Source organism: Leucoraja erinacea, chromosome 15 (assembly GCF_028641065.1).
Source record: "Leucoraja erinacea ecotype New England chromosome 15, Leri_hhj_1, whole genome shotgun sequence".
Taxonomy (NCBI): Eukaryota; Metazoa; Chordata; class Chondrichthyes; order Rajiformes; family Rajidae; genus Leucoraja; species Leucoraja erinaceus.
In genome coordinates this window covers 11,467,666-11,474,648 of record NC_073391.1, presented here as the reverse complement: position 1 = coordinate 11,474,648, position 6,983 = coordinate 11,467,666, and positions in this window count along the sequence as shown.

The window sequence follows — 6,983 nt, the reverse complement described above, 5'->3', positions numbered from 1 at the left end:
CTTGTATGTGTACATACTTGACAATAAACGTATTCATTCTCATATCCTTATATCCCTGGCACCTTTTCCCAATCTAGAGGGGGAACCTTGTTGATAAGCTCACATTCCCAGCAGATTTCTGCCTTGGGACTATGCTCACCCTGTGAACAAGCCCCATTGTTCCTGTCTGATCACTAGCGCAATACCTGAATCTGGCCTCCATTTCTCCTCATGATCTTAACCATGGCATTGTGTTTGACAGAGCTCCCTCTCTCTGCTCCATAACCATCACTTTTTTTGACATGGCTAAAGAGTTCTTTTATTTTAATATAACTCACAAGCCTTGGGATTTTGGCTGATCTGGATGTCAGTTTCCTACTTACCCCAGGACAAGTCCCGAGTAAATCAGTGACTGTCAAAGCCAGCCCCCTTCAATGGCCTCCTTCTGCTCTCTTCAGGTTGCTGCTCTTGTCAGCACTTCTTCATCCTGGATCTTTTTCTTTTGACAGTTTTCTCTGATTCTTTCAAATGCAATCTGTCTACATTTATCTTTGGTCTGCAATCAGGCTCCTGACAGCTAAGAGATAGGGGTCAAGAGGCTAGGAAATAGAAAGGGGTAAAGGGTAGGAGATACGAGCTGAAAGCCGCATGAATATGGGACTTCACAATGTCTTCGTCCCTCAGCGTAATTGCTTGCTTTCATTTGGCTGCATTGGAGATGCCAGTTTTTTTTGGAGACAGCAGTACAAACCTGACAAGAGCAGGCAAGTGACAAACCACATTTTCTTATGTACAGCCAAGCAAGGCCGCAGAGATTTGAGCTTTATATTTATTTGTTTGCAGTTGAAAAATCATGGTTTAAAATACATAGAATTACTAAGCCAGTCTTGTACTAAGCACAAGTACAGTAATAAATTATAATTAATAAAATCAATAACAAAGCTTTAAAAAAATACTGCAATTTGCATGAATGAGGTACTGCATTAACTATGCTTATCAGCATTTTCTATTCAAATGACATCTTCTGGTATTGTGATGGTGTCGGTCTGCTCCTCCACAGAAATCATACAATTCCACGTAAACATGACAAGCCTTTGTTTGGCTTTACATTACAACTTATCCACATGTCCTGTTCATACAGAACAACTGAAATGTGCACTTCTTAGTTCACAATATTCTAGAAATAATGATATAAAAAAAATATTGCATTGAACAGATGTTCTTCACCAAAACAATCTAGATTCAATGACCCCCAGAAATCAAATGCTTTAATTTAATGAAGTACTCACAATAAAACAGAAAATGCTGTCAACCCCAAGCAGGTATGCCAACCTTTCTGGAGTCTAGATATTGCACAGAAACAGGCCCTTCGTTCCACTAAATTCACATTGACAAGCAAGCCCACAACATTAATGCTATCCTACAAACACGAGGGACAATCTACAATTATGCCAAGCCAATAAACCTACAAACCTGTACGTATTTGGAGTATGGGAGGGAACCAGAGATCCCAGAGAAAATCACTGCAGGTCACATACAAACCTCCGTACAGGCAAGCACCCGTAGTCATGATCAAACTCAGCACTCTGGTGCTGCAAGGCAGCAACTCTACTGGTGCCACCATGCTGATTTTGGATCAATTAATCTCACATAGGTCTATTTCATGATATTCGTAGTTTTCCTTTTAGGGAAAAGGAGATACAGCATAAAAACAGCCCACTGAGACCACCGGCTATCATCCATTTACACCATTCCCACGTTAATCTCAATTTGTAATTTTTTCCCACATTTTTGTCAACTCGGCCCAGATTCGAGCTTTCTTGACCTATTCAGATCTATACCATCATAATATATACCTAGATAACACATGCCTTTACCTTGTCACAAACTGGTCAACTAGATCAGCATAGACTGTGAATCTTGTATAATTACCAGAGTAAGGGGATGTCCATTTAAGACCGATATGAGGAAAACAAAAAATTAAAGATTTGCATTGAAGGCAGAGTCCCCGGGTTTATTTAAGACTGACATGTATAGATTTCTCTTCAGTGAGGAAATCGAGGGTTATGGAGAAAAAGAGTGGATGAGGCATGTTAGATCAGCCATGATCCTATTCAATGGCTGAGATGACCAAAATGGCTGATTGGTCTACTCCCAATAAAATATTTCCCGTAATCAAATATTTTAACACGGGTTAAACACTTTTTTTTCCCTTGAATTTAAGCTTCCGTATAGCAATAATGAGGAAGGCATTGGTCTCTTGCTACGAAGGTAGACAAAAATGCTGGAGAAACTCAGCGGGTGAGGCAGCATCTCTGGAGCGAAGGAAATAGGCAACGTTTCGGGTCGAAACCCTTCCTCAGGTCTCTTACTACCATAGTTTCTTTCAGTTGAAACAACCCATTTAGTCACAGCACCAAGAGCAAATAGCAGGCAATAGCAAGATTGGGTCTTGATTCCAATCTACTTTAAGATGTTGAAAGAATGGCAAACGTTTGCCTCATGCTAACTTCAAAATACAAAATACTTACCATATGTTTGGACATTTGGAGCAGCAATGAAACTGGCGACATGTGTCTACCTTGGGTTACTTTTATCAAGTTTAGTTTGCTACAAAAAAAAAAAAATTTAAAAAAAAATTGGATTTTCAAGTTTATTATTATTGAAAATATTAGGCTACAAATTTTAGGGATTTAGAAATGTGTGGGAAATGACTGGGGCACCAGTGTCAGATTATTTCATTGTTGTGGTGGAGCAATTTCGTAAGGAGCATGTACCAACATATTTGTGTGATCTCCCACAGTGGTAGAGCTCTTAAAGTGGTATCTCTCAACAGAATTTTCTGCTTGGAATAGTCAATTTGAATCAGATGACCAATTGATGAGAGAAGTCAACAGACACCCAACTTCTCCAAAGTACAGCTATTCATCATGGCCACTTGAAGGGAAGTAACAGAGCACTTCTCCACTCGGTCACCAAGAGAGATAGAAAATGATCCAATCTAAAATTTCTGATTTGTCAGAGTAATTGCCATGGTTGTCATCAGCAGTTTCCTCCTACATACAAACTATTCCTTTAGGTCAGCTTTCCCCAGTCAAGACCCACTGTGTCTTCAATGTGCATGTATGTGTCATTGCAGCAGCAACCTCACACTATTTTGAATGGAGACCAACATTACTGTTGTCACATAATCTCTCATGCCCATTAATACGTTGCATTTTGGCAGGACATTTGTTGGGAGAACCACTGGCTACAACCTTCCTACAGATCAGCACATTAATGACGTCTGGACCTGTGCATTGCAACAATGAAATGCCGAAGTGTTCACGGCAAACTGCCAGCATATTGACTCTCCGTCTCCAGCCACACTACAAAGGCTAGTGGCACATCACAGAATCGCCAGGAACCCTGCATATCAAGCCCAGAGTTTTATATGGCCATGACTAATAAATCTTGTGCATCACAGTACTTCATTCAAAGTACAAAAGGTTATATTTCTCATTGTTTATTTCACTACAAACTACTGTAAACTTAAATATATCGTTATTAATTTAATATTTTGAAATAACTATTTTGAGACATATATTTCTATATGTATGATCAAAAACAGGGACAGAATCAATGCTAGAGAGCAGGGAAACTGTCCCTTCAGCCATCATGTTCACATTGTACAACCAAAGGTCAAATGCAAACATCGGACCAGATGAGAAAAGGGAGCAGAGGTTATACTCAATGTTCTTGCTATCTCCATTTGAGTAATTGAATGCATAAACTATTGAACTTTGTTCATCCTTTCGCAAGAAAACATAACTGTTTTTGCACTTTTAACTTATTAAAAATACAAAGAATTGACTGGTATAAAGAGCACCAAAGAAACATATTCCCCTCCCACAAATTGCATTGAGCATAAAAATCAATAATTCTTAATAAAAATTAATCTTGAAAAAAGATTGCCTCTATTCTATTTCTGTGGCTTTATTGGCATTCACATTTTGTCAAATGATTCTTCTATGCATCCTAGTAACATGCCTAAATAGTCCCTAATGTATAATGCTCCATTTTATATTAAGGGGAGACTGGATTTTATTGCCTATTGCAGTAGACCCATCTACTTGAATGTAATAGTCTTCCAATAGTGTAAAATCAAAATGTAATTCAATTCTTCTGTGAAAGGAGTAATCTCCTTAGTTAAAATGCGAGCAGATCACTTGGTGTGGAGTTTAGCCAGTATGTCGGCATTTCTAATTCAGGTCATAAAATGTAAAGATTTAAACATTTTCTATTTTATATACCCTAAAGTTTTAATTGAATATTAATCTTCAAATGCGTAAAATTCAGTGGCTTGTCGTTTTGGCTATTTTAAATTCAAACCTCTTGTTGGATTCAATTAGTCCTCAATTTTTTTATATTCAGCAGAGAAGCAAAGTTACACAAATTATCTCTTTCTCGGCAGTTCCCTTTTTGGATTGAGGATAATTGGCTTCCACTGCTGTTCTGTGGGTTCTGAGGATTTTGTGATGAAGAACCAGCTGTAGGTAGAGCAGGAAATGCTTGGCAGTGGGCAAATAGTTTGAGAAGTGATGCACATTTTTTGTTTATGTCAGCCTTCTGTGTGCTCCCGAGTATGAATGATTGCCTTCCCAAATTCTTTCTCCACTTTGAGAAACCAAATCAGGGATTCCTAGGAACTGGCAGGGATATTGCATTTTTCCCCCTCAGACTTTAAGAACAGCTTTAAATCCTTCTTTCTACCAGACACCCTTCTTACATGAGAGTACGGAATAGTATGCCTGGGTCAGGAGTCTGATATCATGTATGCAAATGACATATCCTTCTAACAGAGACCACTGAGTGCAATTGGGGCTCCATGTTAGGATGTTGGCAAATATCGATGATGAATTTCATCACAAGCTGTTGTATACTAGCATAACCTAGCGTTTTCTGAGGAAAAGGGTGTTTGAAGATCAAGGTCTTAAACCCAAACACAAGCTTATAATCCACCAGGGAGCAGGATTCCCTATCCTCCAGTACACTTCTGAAACTTGGATTGTGTTCAATTGACTTGACAGTACTTTGACATGTTTGCTGTAGGTAGCTCAAGTTTCAGAAGCATACAGGTGGACAGGGAATCACTACTACCAGGTAGACCGTGGATTTCATGCTGGGTTTTCGGCTTTGATCAAACATTCATTTCCTTACTCACTGGGATTATACTGGTACAATGGAGGCAATAGTGAATTCATCACTGCTGTTTGGCTTCACTGAGAGATGGCTACTGACGTATGGGAAGTGATGCAACTTTGTACCAAAGTTGGTGCACAAACAATACTCATTTCCCAGTTATCCCTACTCTGGTTGGACTTCCAGCCTGATACGATTACATTTTGAAGATAAAAGGTTCAATACTAAAAAATCATTAGCGACTATCACAGAATCACCGAAAAGTCATACCACACAGATACTATTTCGGACCACTGTAAAATTATTCATTCCACTATAAGGATGGTTGCAAACAATTGCACCTCCATGTCCAGTAACGTTGGCATTTCATCTGCATTTCTAGCATGAAGTAAAATGAAAATAAATCTAGAGTAATACTGTAGAGGGCCAATTCAAGTAGCAATTCAGGAACACATAAATTACAATTGCTTTTGATGATTCTATCCAGACTTTACTAAATTAACCATATAACAATTACAGGAAACAGGCCATCTCGGCCCTACAAGTTTGCCGACAAATTAAAATTCCCCTTAGTCCCACCAGCAGCCTTTCCATTCCCTTCATCCATATCCTATCCAATTTATTTTTAAATAGCCTCAGCACTTCCACTGGAAGCTCATTCCACACCGCTGGAGTAAAGAAGTTCCCCCTCATATTACCCCTAAACTTCGTCCCTTAATTCTGAAGTCATGTCCTCCTGTTTGAATCTTCCCTATTCTCAAAGGGAAAAGCTTGTCCAGATCAACTGTCTATCCCTCTCATCATTTTAAAGACCTCTATCAGGTCCCCCCTTAACCTTCTGCGCTCCAGAGAATAAAGACCTAACTTATTCAACCTTAACAGCCTTTCTACACAATCGTAATAACCTCAGCCTAAAAGTGGTAACATAATATCGGTTGCATTTGTTTCATCCAATAATAGTAACAATCATCCAAGTTACCTACAATGCTTTGCAATGAAAATAAACACAACAGAAGTACATTTGTTCCGCATCTGAGATCAGAATGATGAAGCTAATCTTCATCTAGTTACATTTCATCTCATTTTCGCCAACTTAAAATAAAATCCATTAGATGCAATACTATCCCTACCTTTAAAATGCTTTAAAAAAGAAAATCAACATAGTTCTTCAATCAGTGTCTTGGCCACTGCGTGTGGCTGTTTCTGCTCGAAATAAATTCACAAATTCAAATTCTATGTGTGTGTCTGGAAATCAATCTCTGGATGGAAGCAACAGGCCTTTGTTTCTAAAGTCAACCCATCATCTGACCATCCACCTGCTGACTCGGCCCATTATCAGCGAAGATGAAACCAATTTTTCCTTTGATACAAAATGCTTGGTTTCTTTACAAGAATCGTATTTACAAGACTATTCAGAGAAATTCTCTAGGAATATGTGTGAGTTCTGAAGTATTTTAATGGATTGTAGTGCCATAATAATTTATACATTCAATTTCTAATTTCTTATGTCCTCAACATGAATAGTTTAGAAACTGGGCACTTTCCTCCATTGTTCAATGGAAACATAGAGAAATAGATACAGGAGTAGGCCATTCGGCTCTTTGAGCTCGCACCACCATCAATATGATCATGGCCTATTATCTAAAATCAGTACCCTGGTCCTGCTTTCCCCCCCATATCCCTTGATTCCTTTAGCCCCAAGAGCTAAATCTAACTCTCTCTAGGAATATCTGACCAAAAGAGCCGCAGAATGAATGCCAGGACTCTGGACTATTGTCAATCGAGTCATTATTTTATAAATTACAAACTTCATTTAAAGCACA